The 22,056-nt window shown below is 41.2% G+C and overlaps 1 protein-coding gene across 9 annotated transcripts in view; it reads right to left on the minus strand.

The window, feature by feature from the left end:
• Positions 1-19,335, minus strand: part of RALGPS2 (Ral GEF with PH domain and SH3 binding motif 2) — a 126,854-nt gene extending 107,519 nt beyond the window's left edge. For 3 of the 9 annotated variants that reach the window (XM_072867401.1, XM_072867402.1, XM_072867400.1), the window contains exon 1: positions 19,122-19,335. The gene's annotated coding sequence lies outside the window, so the exon portion shown is untranslated. The other 6 variants (XM_072867390.1, XM_072867397.1, XM_072867392.1 and 3 more) reach the window with 6 other exon arrangements.
• Between the last annotated feature and the right edge of the window lie 2,721 nt (positions 19,336-22,056).

Genomic DNA, 22,056 nt, shown 5'->3' on the forward strand with positions numbered 1-22,056 from the left:
ACAGAAGAGCACTTTCACTATCACATGTGCGCTCATGTTCTGGACAACAAAATCATCTTATCGCCGCTTTTATGTACCTCATTCTGTGAGTTCGGGAGTGGCGGGGGGGGGTGGAGAGAGAAAAGAAAGAGAGAGAGAGGTAACATTAAGGTAATACATAGTAATGCTCTGTCTCATTCATATCTTACTCAGTTTCCAGCTATCAAGATCCCTTCTTCATGGTTCTCCAGTACCCAGTGCTCTCCTCTTTAATCTCAAGACCTGGTACAACTTGTAGCTTCCATTTCCTCAGATAAGATAAAGAAAAAAACCTCAAAAATCCAATAGAATATCCTTCTCCAGGGCACAAGCTATTGTTTACCAAATCCTATTACAAAAATCAAACTATTAGCCCAGTTTGTAATCAACTTGCAACAACAAAGAAGTTCAGCTCAAAATGGAAGGTTTTTTAAATTAGTTACACACAAATGCGAAGGAGATCTTTATCATTCTGACTTCCACCATTCAAAAGCCAGCTATACTCAGTGGACTGACTCATAGCCAAGAGTTAACTGGTAGATACCATAGCACAAGGCAACAAATTTTAGCACTAGCATTGGTACACAGCTGCAAGCAGTAGCAGATCCTAGCCCTCACACAATGCAGGCATGAATCAAGCGGAAGGAAAGAATCATTGCAGGCAACAAATGGAGTGAGCCAAAAATGTGAACATGTGTACATGCTATTTAAGTTTAGCCTGGGGTTGTAAGAGGTTTGCTTTCTTCTAACAAAAGGTCTCTCCAGCAGAGTTTGAGCATTAAAAGACAAAATGTAGGTTCACTAAGTAAATAACTGCACAAGTACTGAAGAAGTTTCTGCTCACAAACTGCTTACAAATTATCAGGTTCCCAGAGCTTCTTTCTTCAGAGATCACCTACAAGCCTCTATTCCGTTTTGTAGTTCTTTAGAAAGGATATTGCACAGAATAATGTTTTATTCCTTTGGATCTGGCTATTATTTTACAATTGCTGTCAGAACAGACTGAACATCTGAAGTTATGATGCATGGTTTGTTTTTCCTCCCATACGCCAAAAGGGTAAGCATTAGGGACCCAAATTATTTTAGCAGAGAAAGTACATTGAGTATAATAAGGTTTTGCCCTCCTCAGTCTCCCTCTCCAGAACTGAAGCCTACTGACAGTTTAGCCTGTTTGAGCAACATTTCTTCAAACATCCAAAGAAGAAAGCCAGGCTTGCTCAGTTCAGGAGCCAGAGGAGGATCCGTCCTCACCCCAAACACACAGAACAGGAGAAATCATAACCTAGAGACATTTTTGAAAGATAAGAACTACTGATATTTATTTACATGAATAAGAAGTAAAAGGAGGGCAAAGAAAATAAATAGGAATTATTTAAACTAAAAGCAGATATTTTTAATTAATTAGGCAGTTCTGTAAGATGATAACCTTTCCACAATTGGCTTCTCCAAAACCCCCACCACATGGCCATGTAGCTATCAGTTTTGTTTGCAAACAGGAGGAGTAGTAAATGATTAATGTCACGTTGATTAACTCATGCTCAGTTTGCAAAATATTTTTGTTATGGGTTAGATGTGCAGGCATGGTATCAGTGGAACTAACAAAGGAAGAATACATCCGTGGACAACATTCTGAACAGAGATGTCATACTTAAGAGCATGCAACCGTGGAGCACTGAATGCTGCTAGCATGAACTTCAGGATCCAAGTATTCTTTTCAGAGGTACTCAGATCCACAGTTTTGCTTTGTTTCTAGATAATACAAACAACACATGAATAGGGAAGAATTATTATAGACTGCGCATCAGCAAAAATATCACAACACGCTCCCTGTGAAAAGTCTCCAGAAGCTGCCTTTTATATTCTTAGTTTTAAATATTTAAAATAAAAAATTTCAAAAAAGGCAACACTAAAAATTCCAGCAGAAGACAAACTTGAAAATCATTATAGCAATCTACAAATGGACCCACGTGGGTGGCATATCTTCTCTCAGAATAGAAAAAGTACTTCACAGGAAAAAGATTTTATTTAAATATTTTTCCTGAATTTTATGTGCAACTGCACACTTGCAAGCTCAGAAACAGAGACAACAACTGACAGCATGAGCTTTGTTACTGTCAATAGGCTACAGGAACTCTGTCACCAACAATCACTGCAACTCACGCCCCAAAAGCACGTATAAGAAAAACTAGTGATGAAAACTGTGACTGAGTATCTAGACTGAATATTCCATGTAAACCTACACATCACACGTGAAGGTAAAGAAAACTCAAATATCCATGCAACTCATCGAATAATATTCTGTATGCATTAAGTGCTATAGTCAAAACTGTGAACAGCCAAATGAAAACCAAGATGATCAAACCGTCCTAGGACAAATTTTTAATAAGCGGGAGATGACAAAGTATCAACTCTTGACAAGTAACAGCCTCCAAATCCACAGAATTAAAGACTCAGTGCATACACCTGCCTCAACTGCACACTTTCTTTGTACAGTAAGACAAAAAAGATTTACATTTAGCGAAAAGGCAGCAAAACTCCTCCCACATTGAATGCCTGACTTTCTCATTCAGGAAGAAGATAATACTGTTGAGAGAACATTTCACCATATTTTTTGTAAAGCCATTAACAGACAATCAGGATCTTTCTTGAACAAGACACAATATCTTAGTCTGTTTTAAAATTCAACTTTCAGAGAGATGAGTACAGTCTTTATCAATAACACCTGTGATGACAACATTTTGACGATGTTCTCTATAATTATTCTTTTTTTAACATCATGCATCGATATGGAAATTTGCACCGTTGCTATAGAAATGGTGCTAACAGGAAAAAAATCTAACAGCATATGAATTGCCTGTATTTGGTATGATGACTATTATGTGGAACTACGATAGACATTTGGGGAAGAGCGTTGGATTTTCTGCCTGTGCCACTACCCCCTACATTTGTTTATGAAAGTGTGTCAAGCTCAGAGTATCCAACTTCTACAAGCAAACAATACACAAACCAGTTATTTATCCATCCAAGCATCCACATTTTTCCCATATCTCTAACTCCCTTTGGAAGAACCTCAGTAAATCAGGCAACTAATGAGAGAGCAGGTAAAGACCAAAATACCAATAGTGTAATATTAAATACTTTTCTTCACCCAAGACTAGTCAGTAACTGCTGACCATCAAAGCATCTGCCTAATAAAACATGATACAGAAACTGAGCAAATCCAAGTTAATTCACACAAATCCAGGACTTCAACAAACCAAATGGATGTTGGAACCTTGTTTTAAAGGTTCAAGAACGGCCAGATAAATCCACGGAGGATTTGTCAGCTGGCCCAACCAGATGTCAATGACCTACTCAAAGCGCCTGAAATTGGAGACCAAGCATATGTTCGCTTCAACTGAAATAATACAGAGTGAACATTTTCATGAAGGAGGATAGTATATTAAGATGGTATCAGACTTTTTTCTTGTTATCAAAACAGAAACTTACAGTAGATTGCAGGGAAATCTTGTCTCTTTAGATACTCAAGGCAGACAGTAATTTATTTGAAGGCCTGAAATTCTGGTACACCCATCTTACTTCTTGTTCACTAACAACAACAGTTCAATCACCAGAAAAAGTAGATGTGATTTCACGTAAATGGACAGTATAAGTGAGAGCCCTGATGGAGCTATTTCTAAGCCATCTATCTACATTATTGATGAAAGGACCTGCTCTAAAGAAGGAATGACATAATAAATATCTACAGAGCTTGTAGAAATTGTATAACTGATACAGAATACAATGTTTTCCATAAGACATCAAAAAGACACTGAGATGTAGCACAAGCATTAATTTGAAGAGCATAGCTGGCAAAGCATGAGAACCAGCTATGCAAAAACATTTGCATACCTCTAATGGTAGTAAAGGCAAGGCTCAAATTCTTGCTGCAAAACAGGGGAAAAGACAAACTGCAGGGGGAAGATTAATGATAAAGTTCTTTCTAGCACACATGACAACTTTAAACTAACCAGGGACCAAGGAAATAAAATAATTTCTCAAATTACTTCCTAAGGAGGTAGAGGCATGCTATTTTGTTTTTGAGACATGCTTCAAATGAGGAATGCAAAAATCATTAACCACTAAAAAGGTGCATATATCCTTTTACTCTACACTGGATTTAGTGGCAATATGATCAACAAGCCAGGAAAGGAGAACACAAACCTGGACACAGTTTACTGGCATTAAAGAAGTAAAGGCACAAGATGCATATGTACACACAATGCTGATTGGCCTGCATGGTTTGACAGGCACAGAAAGGCTGTAGACATTTAAGCCAAGTGAGAACAGCTAAGCATGTTCAAAGCAGGGACAAGCACTTTCTTCCAGATCTCACAGAAAGCATGGGGAATCCTGTGATTTTTATATGCCTCTAAGAGCATGGCAACTGCTGAGAGAGTTAACAGCATTTGCTGGTCTTTTCTGAATTTAGGAGTCGAGTCCAGCTCATTTACCCCACACACAAAGATTCCAGTATGCTTGCGATACAGTCTGTTGAGCAGGATTTTTAAGATTATTCCAGCACTATGAACTCAGCACAGTTAAGTTCACAAGTGATATCCTATCCAAATTCTACTTGGATATTTGAGATATTCAGTGGATGACTGGATAATTATTACTCAAACATATCCTTCAGCTTATGAAATGCAGCTGTGTCCATTTCTGCCAAATCAATGGATGCATGCATTAAAAATTGATTTAAGTGCAAATATATGCAAGCTGAAAACTTGGGTCCAAGAGCAATGACAGAGAGAGCCTGTACACAGTTTCAATAGAGATATGGAAGAGAATGGTGTTTTAAATGTCAATCTACTGTTTTACAGCAGATAATGCTATTTCTTCTTAAGGAAACCATGCTGTTTAACAGTTCATTTAACTAAAAAGAAAATTACATTCATCTTTGTGTTAATCTTTTAACTGATAAAAAGTAAATCTAGAATGCTATAATGCAAGAAAGTCCACATTATGAGATAGCAGGGTATCACAATTAGGAATACAAAAACCATTATTATGTGACCATGTTAACTGCAACTTGAAAAAGCTCACAGACTGGCACCTTCCAAAAAAATCCACTATAAACTGCTACTTCAGTTAGTACTGACAGCTGAAATCTCTAATCTTAGCACACTGATTAGAAAATGCTTTGCTTTCCTTTCTAGGATCACCAAAACCATTTCAGTGCTAAAATAAAGGAGTAGTGCAAATCTTGGGGAAATCACAATTAGAACAAAAGCAATGATCCTCAGATCCTAAAACACCTACCATATAAGCTTTTCTGTTCTCTGGCAACTTCTGGCAGGAAACCTTGCAGGACTTCTGCCCTAAATTTTGCACAAAAGTCTCCCCCCCCCCTTTCTACAGAGAGGGGATCTTCTGGCCCAGGCCAATCACTAGCACTGGTTTACTCTTAAGCAACAGAGATTAGCCATTTTGGACAAACCAAAGAAAGCTAATTCTTCACCTCATCTAAATGAAAATACAAACACTTCTTTGAGACCCTGTCATGCCCTGTATTGCTGTCTTAGGAGTTTCAGTTAAAAAAAAAAAGGTATTTCAGCCACCCAAATACACACACAGCTTGGACAAGACAAGCATTTTTGCTGTCATGCAAGATTCACCTTGAATAGGAGGAAAAACATGAAAAAAAGGCCATGACTAATACAGAGAACTGAAAGGGTCTGAGGAACAGTTTTTAAATATTTGGAACCAGTTGCTTAAGTTACAATTTGGACAAGGATTTGACATCACTTCATCATTATTGACATTAAACCATCCTTGTCCTGGAGGTACAAGAAAATCTGTCACCATAAGAAGTATCAGTGGACGCTACACACCAAACAGGGAGTAGCCTTGCTTGAAGCAACAAAAAAGCCCCAGTGAAGAGAAAGCTGTGCTGGGAAACAAACTGAGCTGGGATAGCTGGACAGGGAACCCAGTTGCCAGCAGGACGTTTTGCTGCCCTGCAGAGGCAGATCACAGCCCATAGGCTGCCAGCTGGAGAACCCTGTTGTGCAAAATCATATGCTTTTAAATTCTGCACCATTTAAACATTTTTAATGCCTGATTATTGTGAGTTTAAGACAAGTTACCTTATCACTGCAATATTGTGGCAAGGAGTGAATTTGATTCCTGGTTCAGAAATTGTGTAAATTTGCAATTCCAGAAGGTATTCTTTGATGACATACAAGGTATATTAAAATACTTTACGTTGCAGTATTTTCAAACAGTTCCACTAATAAGCTGTCTTTGCCATGCCCTGAACAACAGTGTGGGCTAGATGACCTCCAGGTGTCCCTCCTGAAGTATTCTGATTCTATAGTTTAAAGAAAACACAAAAGGCATTAATGATCTAATTAAAACAGTGTGTTAGGTTCAGAGAAAAAGAAGTATATCCAAATATACTGATCAAGCAGAATCAAACCACACAATCTACTTCATTTCTTTCTCTCTGGATGATGTGAATTTTATGTAAATTTTTTAGATTCCAAAAAGAGTGGATAAACATTATAAAAAAAGCTTGAGATCTCTTTGAACATGTTTGCATCTCCTTTTATTTCATTCTAGCAAGATTTGGTAAAATTTGTTTTTGTTAGAGGCTTGAAGCCATTCTACTTCATAATAAATACAAAGAGGATCCTGCAGAATAGTCACAGAAAGCTATTTTTAAATGCTTCACTTCAAGCAATCAACTTGTGGCACAGGTATGTTCTCCTGGCTAGGAAAAGCAGCACTGTGATGGATACTCAGATAGCTCAGATGAAGATGTTATTCATGTAGCCTCTCCCCTCCAACATTAACAAGCACCAGAGGTAGATCACAGTCCATTTCGTCCTTCCTGAAAAACCAGAGAAAAGCAAGACTGCCAAACATGCATACACAGGCTCAGAGGTGAGAAAGCCCGTGGACCCCAGAATGAGAAACCAAGTGTACTGGTGATGGAAGGCCATAATTCAGGAATAGGAAAGAAAAGCTGTGACCTCTCATGTTGTGAGATAGAGTCCAATAAGCAAGTAACAGCAAATCAGCTGGGTATCATGGAGAGGCAGAAGCAAAGAGAGAGAACACACAAGCCTTGTCCACACCCACTTCTCCTAGCCCTGCTAGGTCTTTGACAAAAGGTTTCATTGTGTTTCAATACTTGGTGATACTGCAACACTTCCTGGTGTCACCACCATAAGCGATTCAACTGATACTACCCATGAGAATTTGGAAAATCTGAACTACGAATAATTTGGTGAAAGAAATGAATGCATGGATAAGTTTTTCTACAGTTAAAAAAATATGTATTTTAACTAAATAAATTCAGATGTTTCAGTGTTGTCTCAAAGCCAAGATCATCCATATTAGTGAATAATTTAAATAAAAAAAACAACACCACACAAATTAGTAATTCATTTCCCCGTTCTATGCTACCAGGAAGTGAGTTGCCTCTTAGTTGCTAAAAGAATGGCCGAAAAAGCATCGGCTGCCCTTTAAAATACTTTAATTTTTTAGTTTCATATTCAGCTTGCCAAGTTGGGGAGGTCCATTTTGGTGATGAATGTTATTTAAACATAAAGGAGAGTCAGCCACATCATAGAGTATTGGTACCTTACTGTTGAAATATCACTGAAGTCACTAGCCACAACATGGTTAGCGTGTTTTTGGCAGGTGGTATACTTTCAAAACAGCTTTATCACTTAAAAGCTAAGGGATTTTAATAAGCTACACAAACTTATCTTCCACTACCTCCAAGACAGAGAAAAACAACCTCAGCAAAAACAGCAAACATAGCTACGAACTTAAACGCAATATTCATACAGTGATTTACAGGATCTTTCCGATCTAAGAATCTAGTTTTTTCACAAACAACAGAGTAGGGTTTTCCAGCTGAGTTGCGTGTGGCTAATGAACACCATAAAACTGACAAAGCTATCAAATAGCAGGCAGTGGAGCTGCTCCACCATAGACACTGTGGTAAGCCAGCTCCCTCACCGAGGAACAAGGCAAACTCAACATCAATTCACTCTGTGACCCAATCGCGTGCTCAACCGAGCCCCATCCCCAAAAAAGAACACAATTTGCAAATGGCATCTCCAACCTAGGCAAGACATCTCTTTCACTTTCAAGATGTGTTTTCTTATTTTGAGGATTGTTATGTTAAAAAATGGCTTCCTCTGCATTAGAGAAGATGCCAATTATGAATTCTAAAAGATTACAATTTTCTTCCTGTAAGCAAAGAACTTCTACTCACATTAGGAGAATCATAAATACAGAAAAGGCCACAAAGAAATAGCGATCAGCTAGTCTAATGATAAGATCACAGAAACACGCCCTATTGCCCTAGGGAAAAAAAGATATCCAATTCCATTGATGACCTGGAACATAATAGGGAAACATGACACCAGAGAAAGAGACCAGCAACAAAAACTTCAGCTGATGAAGCCCATAACTTCTCCTCATCTTCCTTCCCTCACTCCGACAAGTAATCAAGAAGATATCCATGACATTCAGTACCAGTCCACACAGAAATCTGACACCTAAAAGCAACACAGAAACTCCAGCACATCCCAAGACAGCAAGGGAAGCCTGTCTTTTTTCCTGTTCCCTGGAGAGATCTCACTTATGTCCATCTCCTTTAGCTCCATTACTGCCTGATTCTGTTTTCCACTTAAGAATATCACTTCATAGAGAGAGAAGAAAAAGTATGTAAAACCATGGATTTTTTCTAAGTCATGAAAATAAGAGTTAGCTTTTTTTAAAAAAAAAAAAATAGGTACAACAGAAATAATTACTTAAAACCCTCAACCTTTCTACAATATACCTTTGTTTACAAATAAATGAGGGATTTAACAAAAGTTTCGTGGGCGCAATAGCTTAGCAAGATGTCTTTCATGTTAGCTACTTGCATTATTTATCAAGCAAGCTTCTCTTTTTAGCAGTATCACTTAACATAGGCTAACTAGATTCCACATAGGCTAACTAGATTTCTATGTCTATCTAACTTAGCATAACATAAATATGACACACCTCTGAATTATCATATTACTATGTATATCTGCACAACAGACTTCACATTTTCCTAAGCTATCCTTTATAAAAGGCTTTTTGGCTTCAGCAATACCCTTTCAATTAATGTCTTTATTGCCTTATAACTAAGCTATAAAATTCAGATCAAGAATTACTCCTCAACAAAACTGCCAGCCTCAAATCACCAGCCTATATATACCTTTGTTACTGTAAGTCTAAATTTGTTTAAGAATTCATACCCATTTTGCATATATTCACTTTGGGCTTATAACAAGCACATGCTCTAAGTGTACAACTCTGTTTCCACATCCGTGGGCATTTCAGTTTTCTCCCATAAGCTTATCAAACTGAACAGGGAAGACACACAATTTCACAGGACAAAAAACCCCATGATTTTTGGTTTCTCTAGATGCCCTAGCATAACATCACCTTAAAAACTTTTCATTGTACATACAAAAAAATAATTTGGGATCATGTAACAACAAATACATGGATATTTCTTTTCCCTCTCCTAGTCATAGGGCATTTGTTACCAAAAAGAGAAGAAACTAAAGCAGTTCTGATTGCTGGTATCTAACAGAATTTTTAGACATACCTCTTCAACAAACCAAAGTCCCTGAATGCTAGCTTATACACAGATTTGTATGAATACTTCTTTTAAGATAAGTTAATTACCTTATCTGAAACATGAACTAAGTCCTAATGAAGAAGGCTTTCCACCACTAAGACAGCTTCAGAAGAGTCAAGATTGAATTTTCAGAAGTATTAAACACAAGTCACAGCATGAAATACAGTTTGAGTTCAGTCATCACACAGACCCTATCCACATTAAAAAACAGAAAAGTGTCAGCAAGTTAAATAAGTACAAGGGCGAGCCATTACATGCAGACACTGAGGAAGCATTATCTGCAAGCAGCTCCTAATGCACACTATCTGCTTATGAAAAGCTGCCATTCTTCAAAAGTAAAAAAATACTGTACCTCAAAAGTAGTTTTTCCACTTCTTTAATATGCTTCCAACTTTATAAAATACTGTACATCTGGCACCAACCTCAAGTGAAAACAGTATCAAGCTTGCCTTTTTGTTTGATCTCCTGACTACAATTTGGTCAACATCATTTTCCTCTCCAAATTCCTTTAGAAGTATTCTGGGTGGACACTTTGAACACTTTAATAGGTATTGCCAGTATAGCTAAACAACTTCCACCAATAAAATAACTTTCTGCCACCATAGCTAGATCTACACAAGGGCTTTATGCAGTATAAAAAAATAACCAGAATCACAGTTTCATACTGCAATTAGATTTGGTACTACTACATTTGGTACATTTGTAATTAAGACCTTGACCAACGTAACACAATACATACTTGTTCAAAGTATCATTAAAAATTACTACCATGACTGGAAATGCCGTACACTAGACCGGATCAGAAACAAAGTTATTGTCCACTAGTAAGGAGAAAAGCACTTTTAGCAAGGCATATCACTAGTAATACCAAAATATATTATCAAAGAGTTATCTGGCAAAATCTGTTCAAAATAAATCCAAAATAGGTCCAGACTGGGGGGGGGAGAAGGAGGATTAGAAGAAATTATGTATCATCAATAGGGCAATCAACCAGCACAGGGTGGCTAGCCAAGCACTTTTCAAACAGGAAGTAGCAAAAACATTTCTATTACAGAGGGACATTTGCTATTATCATATAAATAAAATGGAAAACAGTTTCATTAGAAACTGCACACCTGACAACATCCATGCATGGCATATTAAAAAGTAATAATAATAAAGCCTTATACCCAGGTAATGTTTATCCTCATCCTATCTTAAGGCAGACCTGCAAGGCCCAGGTTTTATCTGCCCTAACAAACATCTCAAGTTTCAGGCTGCTCACTGTCCACCACATTCACAGTTCTCAGAAGCACATGGTTAGTGTGTAGCTAAGAAGTCTTGCCAAGCCTTCAGTAATTTTGCACTCTGAGCTCCAGAAGATACTTGAAGATCATGTCAACTGCATGGAAGGACTGAACTCAGTAGATTCTACTCTTCTTACACATTATTCCTTTCCAAAACGTCTGTTGGTATATTTCCATAAAAGTTGGATCAATAAGAATATCACAATTATTTAAAGGTACTTACCAGATAAGCCTGACAACTAACGCCCAAACAAATTGGTCAGTCTAAGAATATGTGACTATTATTCTAAAAACAAATGAGATAGCTGCCACTACTCAGGTATACTTACCAATAAAGCACATGGGAAAACTGGCTGGAAATCAAAGACGAGGCTGTTGGCAGAGTGGTCTGGACTCGCTAGCAACGGCTAGCAAGTTTTCTAACCACACAGAGAAAGTTAATTATGTGACAGAGTAGGAGAGGAAATACAATTATTATGAGTCATCCACTTAACCATATGCTTTATCAATACACCTCATGATATTAGAGTTCCTAATTAGTGACAGCACAAAAAATAACGCATTAAGGGAAGATGGAGTAGTCCAAATCTTTGGGTCATTTTTTCTTTTATTGATTTAGCACTTCAAACAATTTATGTGCATTTTGAAATCCAAAATGTACACCTAAGAAACTATGCAATGCTACCAGCATTCTAACACATCACACAAGTAAGTTGATTGCACATGCTTTTGGAACCCCCAAAATCTTTTACAGGCTTCTGGATTAGTTTTTGCTTGATCAGACAAATGGATGTATTATCAAGTTTCCAGTAACACCATCATCATTCCCAACTCACTCCATCAGCCTAAGATGCAACGACTGTTAAGTTTAGCTCTATGCAAAAGGAATTTTCAGAAGTGTCACAAAGATCCTATAATACTTCAAATATTTCTGCATGAAATCTGAAACTAAGATGTTTTTCCCAAGTTGCCAGACTTGCAAACCCAGCTAGGGATTCAAGATAGAGCTGAGCTTGTGCTCTAATACCAGAAATCAGCACTTTACAAGCTCAGCTATAACCAGAGGGACAACTGATCCACTTAATTCATTTCAGCTGGTTTATGGGAACTCCCATTTTGTACTTGCCAGTCATCTCCACCACCAATTGCTTTTTTCCTTTCCTTTCTCTGCCATGACATCAGCGCAAGATTTTATATTGCTGAAGAATAAACAGTTTGAGGGAACTACCAAACTGAAAAATAAGGTGGGGGGGTGGGGGGTGGCACGCTTAATTTCTTAGCTATGTAAGTTCCCTCATGCAGTTCACTCTACTAGTATTTCTGCCAAAACAGTGTGAGAAGTGAGCAGTCAACAAATAAGCTGCCCCACTGCATGTGGGGTCACAACCTAATTCAATTACAAACCAATTAAAATTAGTTACAACTGTGGAGGACCCCAATGTTATCAAGCAAATAACAGAACTTAACAGCAATTAGAAGATCAAACTAACAACTTGGCAGTAAAACAAATGGACTAGAAACACAAGCTTTTAAAGAGTTTATAGATTTGAGTTTTACATGGAACTAACAAGTCTCAAGTCCACCTGTGCTTACATGCCTCTTCAGATACAAATTCAGACATGAAGCTTACAAAGAAAAACTTCATAAACTGAGACATTCAGCTTTTCATTGGAGGCTTCTGCCTGCCTATACATTAATCTGAAAAGGTTGTATCACAGCAGAAAATGTGCTTTGTACTAGTCCTGTTTATTCACTTATTGGTCTAATTCCAGTCACTCTATGACATTATACCACTTATTCTAAATCTAAATGAAAATATAATACTATAGTTTAGACAACTATCCCAAACCCTGGGCACCTTAATAAGGTGATAAAAGCAAACCAATTTACAAACTGCATTAAGATCACTTTTTCAGGATCTCTGCCAGTTCTATCTAGCCACTATTATCTAAAAAAATACACCTCAACTTTTAAAAAAGATCAATATTCTTCTTCCCCACCACGATCAATCTGAGCCAGTCTCAATGAGGAGAGCAAATTCCGTAGTCTCAAAGCTGTCCCTCAATGAATGAGGGAGGCACAAATCAAACGGCTTTTAATGCCGCACTACTACAACAGTAGTCAGAGAGTTGATAGCCAGTCCTAGGTCACTTCAGCCTTAATTGATTGCTGCCAATACCACAGCTCCATTAGCAGAAAAAGAAGTAACACACACATATCCCAAAGCATCAGTGCCATTGACTCCCACTGAGATGTCTCCAAAGCCAGCAAAACCTTCTGCACCACATTTTGCCTCCAAACCACTTAAAAATGGAGTTACAGCATGAAAGCCAGCATATCTCAAACTTCTCCTCTGCAACCCCCCTTATGCCTTTCTTCTCCGCCACTCTGAGCACTTCAGCCCTCAGACAGCCTACGGACATACAGTACAAGCAGTATATGTGAAAAGATTCACAAGCTCCAAGAAATTACTACATCAGACCAACCACTTTTTGGCAGAGGACCCCATTGCAAGTGTAACAATCAGCCTCCCTCTCTGCCATTTCTGCTTATTCCCAGGCATGCTGTTCTTCCTTCCTTAACTGACCCAGGCTCTCCGCAAGTTATATTTCCTTACTTGCACTAGGAACTGCTATAACGATCTAAGACCAATGGGAGGAGGGGCAGAGGTGACTACCAGACAAATTCTAGTCAGCTCTAATCAGGTTAGGACATCTCAATCTTCTAGTCAAAGATTGAGAAACCTGATTTTACTGCTTCAATATGATTGCTGAGAACAGCAACTAAAAAACTAGAGTCACCAGAGGGCACTAACATTTCTGCCTAATGGCAAATGCACTCACTCCTTCAGTTAGGAAAGCTGATAATTACATCCGCATCATCATGTATATTTTATCTGGACTGAACTTCAGACAGCTTGTTCTAATCCGTGTTCAAATCTCAACTACATGCTGATGAGGCACTGAGCTACATTAGCTGTTGTGGTCACACTTGCAATATATGGGGGAGTCCTACAGTCTCCCTAGATAGACCAGACAAAATAGGACAGGCACATGCCTCTCCCACTTTGCTTGCAATCTAAAGCTGACATTGCCTATGAAACATATTCGTACATATACACATAAATGAAATTCTGAAACAGGCATGGAGAATAGGTCACAAGTCCGACACCTCAAAGAAACAGAATAAATAACTATTCTCAAGAGTTTGCACCAAGATAAATCCTACTGTGGGGGGCTGCAAGCAATATCTGCCTCCAAAGGAAAAAAGGAGAGGGGCTTCAATTTAACCATCAAGCGGCAACAGATGCACTGCTCTCTCAAATTTGGCATCAAATCAACTGCCATGTTACGTGCTTAACCTTTAACAAAGGAGGCTGCTCTTTACCACTGGGAAGTAAGCAGGTTTTTAAACCACAAATATGACGCATACGAGGGGCTGACAAGAGCGTTTCTTGATATTCTGACCAAGCAGCTCTTGAGCTCTCAATGTCAGGCAGAGAGGTGCACTGCAGCACACTCAGAGATCTTCTGGGGTGGAAAACCTTGACTTGTTGACGCACCCAATACAGTCACAAAGAGCCAAAACACAGCCTGACCAGTGCAACCCTACGGAAATGAGGGCAAGGCTTCTGGGACCTGCAAGGTACACAGCTTCTTTTTTCCCCAGCATTATTGCCCTGCAGTTCTAGCTAAACTGTTGTTATTGTAGTCAGGACTGTAAGACAACACAGGCAGGGGAAGGAAAAGAGAATCCTATCCTTACTTACGGAAAGGCACACAGTAAGTATGGAGGCTGTCACTTCTCTGCACTGAAGTTACAGCCGTGGAGAAAGTTACACTGACAATAAAGCTGGGATAGCAAGGATTCTGAGAGAATTCTCAAGGCATCTCCATGAGTTCAAGGAAGATGCCATTTGCGCCATATGACAGTCTACAACCCATCTGGAAGCCTGTAAGGACTTTTGAAAAGACCTGCTGTGCGTATACTCAAGCATGGCACACCTCAGAACGGTAAGCCCAAGAGAACAAACATGAACCTTTTATGCATGTCAGGAACACTGTATTTTAAAATACTTAGTACTGGCCCACTAGATTTCCCAGTATCTTATTTTGTTATACTATAAGATTCAGTGAACGGGGCAGTTTTTCTAGACAAACTCTCCTATAAACTGAAACACAGGAAACAGTCTCCCTCTTCCTCAGCCAGCAAGCAGGTTCAAAGACCATCATTTACACCATGCTAACTTTTGAAAGTCATAGCAAGAAGATCCAATGTTCAGAACATACCATGCTGCTGAATATGCCCTCCCCTTCTGTGACTTTGGGCCATCGCCTCCCTTTTCCCCCTACCTTCTCTGCTCTACACAGCTCCTCCTGACTGTGCAGAGTTGCTGCCACCAGCTTAGCCCAGTGACTGGACTGCTACTGCAGCAGCAAGAGTTGCAAGCACTCGGTCTGACACCCCACAACTGCCTTGCTCCAGCTCTGATTTCAGATGTCCCCTTTCTGCTCAGCAGAATACCGGGTGGTACCAGCTTGCCCACAAGAAGGATTCCAATGCCATTTTCCCTGGAATCCTACCAGGCCTTTAAGGATCTTTGTGAAGAAAAAAGAATTGCAGTCACACATTGCACATTCAAGGGGACTAAGCATACAGAGCATCTGAAAACACCCAACTGTAACACTACGACTCTCTTGCTTCAGCAGTCTTTTAAGGTGATTAGTTCATAAATAGACAAAACATGAAGCCCACAAAGCTTCTGTTCATGCAATAAATACTGTGCACACATTAATATTAAAAGATGATTTCTACTGCAGCAGTTCCAGGTATTTAAATATAAAGGTTATTAACAGAAATGTTTTCTCATTATTTTAAAAATGCATTTTTAAGTATCTTTTCTAACAAGGGCTGTAAAACAACACTCAAATCAGAAATCTACCATGCCTTTGATGTCTTATATTTCAATAAAATGCAACCAATTACACTTCCCACCTCAAAGGAAGTTTTCAACTCAGCTTTATTTACTGAATGAAAGGAAGAGCCCACATGACTCAGCTCCAAGCAAATATAAAGGAAAAGATTAATCCCTAATCTCAATTAAAAAAATAGGGGAAGAAACTGTTTATGATGGAGGTGTGTCTTTATCAATTCAAATCTAATATTCAAAGACATATCAAGCAGAACATTAGTACATGAAGATTTCATTAGCTTTCTGAAGTCTTAAACACATTCATTACAAACACAGCCAATTTTAAAATCAAAGTTTACACAAGTAACTGAAGTTAAAGAGCCCTGTATCTTCATTCTTGTTCACTGGTGCTGAGCATCATCAAGATCAATAAAATATCTAAACATTGGGATTTTCAATCTACACAGTCACCAGCAAGATACAAGTGTGGAAGGGAAAAGATGTCTCCAAAAATTCTCCACAAAGGCAGGTTTCAGAGGAAAAAAAAAAACAAAAAAAACTGACAGTAAAGAGGATAACCTCATGAAGAGGGTTTATTTTTCTCCATTAGACTGAGGAATCAAACATTTCTCATCAAAATACAGCAAAATAAATTACAAGGTAGAATATTTCACAAGGGGGCTAACAGACTCCAAGTGACTGCTGTACATCTTCCACATGTATTTGCAAGTGACTGCTCGTCCCCCATCTTAGCCATGCCACACTAGCATTTCAGTGCAGAATACATCTCCAGCCTTGTTGGGAGGAATATTTAATTTCAGACTAGCAGGAGTGCTTCTTTACATACAGTCCAAACTCTAAATACAGATGTCACCAGAGGGCACTCTCTCAATTCAAGTGACCTAGCTTCAGCAAACTTCCGCGCAAGACTGCAAACAACCCACATGCAGTGATGCACAGAGGCTGTACAAAGCAGTAACAGTTTTGCTTCTGCAAGGGATTTCTCCCCAAAAAAACCCAAACAAACAAAAAGACCAAAAAAAAAACCCCCAACACCAAGACTACCAAACATAAATGAAATTTAATTATTTATCCCAGAAATGTGAAATATTTTTTGGAGTAACCAGAGGCATTGCTAGTAAAGATCACAGGCAATTATCAACTTCTATACTATGTTATACTGTGGTACTTGATGGTACCAATTCACTCAAGCAGTTTTGGCACCTCTGTGGATCATATCAATTTACAGAAGCAAGGCCCAAGCCAGTACAGCTCATGTAATAGGTGCCTACGGAAGTCCTCTGGCTATGTTATCATAGATACTAAACCTTACAATAATACATGAAAAAATGCATCTATGTTGTCAAGAGAAAGCTCTGTGAAACAATATATTTTTCTACTCCTCACTTTTACATATTTGATGTTGTTTTAAGAGGGTCAAAAATTAAATGATTTGCATGAAGATAATACAAAAGTATCAGCAGTGCCAGTAATTTTCAACCTTTGGTCCATGTATTATTTCTAATGACCTGCTGAGACCTAATAAAAATGAAAAAAAACCCCAAAACCAACAACAAAAAACCTGGTGAGTTGAAATTCATTAAACAAAAGTGTGCACAACCACTAAAAAACACAATAGGTCTATATATCAAAAAAGGCTGTAAACCATTGTTTGATGTGAATAGAAAGTTAAACCCATTTTGCTTAGAAACAAAACGCCACCACAATACTACTAAAACCAAGTCAGCTGCAGAGGCAGGCAGTGATAAGAAAAAGGAAAAAATCATTGAGCATCCTATGACATTTTCCAGTCTTGAGAGAAACTCAAAAGCCGTAGGCGTGCAAAACATTTGATTGCCTGCTTACCCACCCATCCTATTTGAAAAGAAATAACCTCCATCTCTTCTAGCTATCTGTGGTAGCAAAGCCCCTTAGTTTAGCATAGGAACAGAAGGGGCGGGGGAGGGGAAGGCAGGAATAAGACCCGTGCAAAGGCACCTTTTGTCAGCACAGGGATCTCTCCAATAGATAAATATATCCACAGAATTCCACCAGGCCAGTAACTACTATTTAAACATGCAGGGACAAGTTACTTCAAACTATTACCTATCATCACTACTCATCTTGGTTTAAAATATATCTAGATAATTGCTTTTCCAGCATCTGCTGCCAGGAAAGAAATATACCAAACACTCCTGATGTCAAATAAACAGCATCTATTTGTCGACCCTCTAAAGCAGATCCCTGTCTACTGCAAGGCAACGCACCCTTGGTGAACTTACCCCATTTTATATAAAAGAAACGCTATATCGGCTTGACACCCTGAATACCCCTCCCACCCCCCCCCCGGTGTGCTCTGACCCAGCCCGGGGTCGTGCATGTCACGGCAACTTGGCCCCACTCAACGTGAAGGTGCCCCAGCCCCCCCCGGGGACGGGCTGACTGGATAGCAGTATCTCACAGCGACAGCCACCGCGCCACCCCCCTCCGCCCTGGCCTCCCTCAGGCCCCACGGCGGCGCATAGCCCGGTGACCCACGCGGGAACACGGCTCTGCCCATCCACACACACACACACACAAACAACCCCCTTGCCCGGTCTACGGCTACTCCCCGGGGCCTCTCTAGACAGCAAAGGGGGACAGCTTCGCCCTCATCCAGGCCACAACCTGCTCTCCGGCCCCTCGCGCAGGTAGCGGCAGGGAGGAAATAAATGACTAGAGGCGCGCTCCGGCCTCGCTCCACAGCCACGCATCCCTCCATTTTGCAGCAAGGCCACAGGGGCCGCGGGCAACGCCGTCGCCCCACACGCACACACGCACCCCGCGCACACTGACGGGGGAGAGGGCGCTGCCGAGCCGCCGGCCCGGCCCCGCTGTCGGCCCGCGGGGGACAGCGCCCCGTTCGCCGCCGCCACCCCCCGCGGCGCCCGTGTGAGGAGGCGGGCGACAGGTGGGCGGCGGAGCGTGCGGCTCCGTGAGGAGCCGGCCCGCGGCGGGGTGACGGGTGGGGGCCGGGACCCTCCCCGGATCTGGGAGGGGACCGCGCGCCTCCAATCCCCGGCCGGCAGCCCTCTGGGCCCGGCGTGCGAGCCGGGGTGAAGCCTCCTTTCTCTCCTCCTCCTCCTCCGAGAAGCCGGACAATAAGCCCTGCCGCGGCTCCCCGCGGAGGCGGGCGCCGGCCGCGCGGCTCCCTCCTCCTCCTCCTCCTCCCCGCGACAGCCCGGCTCACCTGCGAGACGGGGGGATGGATGAGCGGGGGCGGGCGAGGACGGGGAAGCCGCTCCGGCTGCTGGAGGGGCTGCCGGGCTCCCCTCCGCCCGCGGTCGCTCAGCGCCGCTCACCGCCTCCGGGCTGCGCTGGTGCGGGGGAGCCGGCAGCGCCGCCACACACACACACATACACACACACACTCACACTCACTCTCTCACTCACTCACACACACACACACGCGGGGGGGGAGGGGGGGCGCCCACCGCCACCCGCGCATGCGCACCGAGCCCCCTTGGCCCGCCTCCTCCAGTGTGGCGGAGCGCCAGCGCTGGGCGCGGACTGCGCAAGCGCCGCCTGACCGGTGTGCTGGGCCGGGCGCGCGCTTCCCCCTCACCCGCCGCCGCGCAACGGCACCCAGCGGTCCAACGGCCGCCGAGGCGCGCTGCGGAGGGGGCGTGCCGCACGCCCGCGCGGGTTGCCGTAGCGACGAGGGTGGGCGGCCTCGCTCTGAGCAGTGTCCCTCCCTCCCTCCCCTCAGCCCGGCGCCAGGGGACGGCGCTGGCGCCTGAGGGAGCAGCGGCCCCGTGCTCTTCCCTGTCGCGGGGCCCCGCTGCGCCCTCGTCGTGCCGGCTCACCGCCCCCCGTCGCTTCCCCTTGCCGACGGCTGTCCCAAGCGCTGGGTGCGGACGGCACCCATACAGCCCCGCTGCCGGTGAAAACGAGAGGTAATCGGAGGCACGGAAAGACGAACAGCTTTGCGGGAGGCCCCGCTCCCGTTCTTAGGAAAGACAACTGGGGCAAGGAAATGGACTGGTTAAAAAAAAAAAGCATTACATTGCTAAGGAATCCATTCATTTAGAAGGAGCGTGGTGCAAGGGCTTTCTAGATTTTTCTCTGCTCCCGCCATCGTTGGGAAATTATTAGCTTACAAGAGGAAAGCAGGGCCTTCGAGGTGTTTGCATCATTTCAGGAGTGAAAGCTCTCAGAAAACCACCAGATTTTGCAAGAATTGCCATTAAGTTGCAAGAGTTGGCAGTGCTGCTGTCATGGAGACAGGACTTGACATGGCCCACTTTTCCATTTACACCCCCTGCCAGGGAAGCTGCAGCCCGAGTGAGTTATTACAATAATTAATAGCTAGCATTTATACATATTCAGAATGCTTCACAAACAATATCTAATCTCATTAACTTGTGAACTGACTTGTTTTCATCCTGTCGTGGAATTAAGATAGTTACTGCTTCCTTCACATCCTTGGGAGAAGGAGTCAGTAATTTCTTCATGTACTGGATAACCCATTGCTGCCATCCAATATATAGCCACCTGCTATGCATAGTGCCTGTTTTTTAATAGAGTTGCAGACTGGTGAGAATATAGGTATCAGGATCCAGAGCATATTTGAGAGGCCCAGATTAAACGAGTACAGCAGGCTGGAAAGATGGCACCAGCTTTTAAAACCGTGACAGGAAAATAAGGCAGGAAGGATTTGAGAAACTAGGCCCAAGTTTGACAGTAAAGCAGAAAGGCATTACCTTTAGGTACAATGGCATTTTCCCAATTTTAATAAAGCTTTGTGCCTAGAAAGAGAACATTCTTTCTTCTTGTTTTTTTACGATGGTAATCAGGCATAGTGTCAAACTCATTCTGAACCAAGATAAATGAAGGGAAAATAAAATGCCAAATGCCATCCTTCTGCAAGGTTGTCAGCAAGTGGGTCAGTGAAAGAAAAAAATGTTTTACCAGTTTTGGGACCACAACAACTTTTAATACAGAAATAAGAAAAGATTATAGGAAGATTTTAAAAAAAGGAAGTAAAGACATCTCAGAAGTGGGAAGCAAAGGTAAATTTTTTGTAAGCTATTCTCCTTCACTAAAGCAGGAGACAAACTACTTTGTCTCATAAAACAAGCTTCTCCGCATCAATTAAGTGGTGGATATAGGGGTTAGGTGACAAATTTTGAAAGACATTTTACCATTCTCTCATTAAATAAATGCTTCCAGAAAAACTACATAGTGGGTTGTGAGGAAGAAGCAATGTCACGGACCAAAAACTAAGAGAGGTGAAACAGGAAAACACATGGTCATTCATAATCATGGTGAAAAGCCAAGAGAGTCAGGTGTTTTTAAGATTTTGTGATAGGACATGTGTGGTAAATACCCTTTAAAATAATCTAGAAAAAGGGCTGCACAGACAGAGACAACATTTGTAGAAGACACAAAATTACTCACTCACGATTGTGGGGCAGATTGTGAAGACACTCAGAGTGACCTAACTGTAGGAAGACAATATAGTGACAAATTCAATATTGATAGTCATCAATACAACGCCATATATACAGGAGGAAAGAAGCGTGGTTATACATTGTAGAGGGGTCTGAAACAAAGGTTTAGAAATACGCAGGCATCCTAGGCAATAGTTCAGTAGAAATCTCCCCTCAGTATATGAACAGTCGTGCATGCAACATGTCAAGTTATAAAATGGAGAAAACCAGAAAATGTTGGATGTCTTGCTATCATTTAATCTCAAAAAGAGTTTTAAAGAGTGAGCGGGAAGGCTAATATACGTTAGATTGTGAAACTGAAATGCCCAATTCCACTTAAGTGCTGAAATGCCACAGTTTTACACTAGAGCCCCATGTTTAGTTGCTTTTCCCCTATGATTCCAAAATCTTTTGCAAGATACCACCTTCCAATATTCAGCTGCCCACTCTATACACATAGCTGATGTTCCTTATTATTTTATAGGTACAGATTTTCCCCATTATACTAAGTATTGCATTTAAAATTCATTATTAGTTGAATATTGCAGCTGCGCTGTTAAATATTCAAACCACAGGAAGCATCAAAAAGAGAGGAAATGACTAGATGAAAATATGTGGCAAAACAGTTGGTTATAATGAAGAAAGCTGGTGTCAAAAGTAACAGGAAACCGCTGTCACTTGGGACTGGCAGAC

Source organism: Ciconia boyciana, chromosome 7 (assembly GCF_034638445.1).
Source record: "Ciconia boyciana chromosome 7, ASM3463844v1, whole genome shotgun sequence".
Classification (NCBI taxonomy): Eukaryota; Metazoa; Chordata; class Aves; order Ciconiiformes; family Ciconiidae; genus Ciconia; species Ciconia boyciana.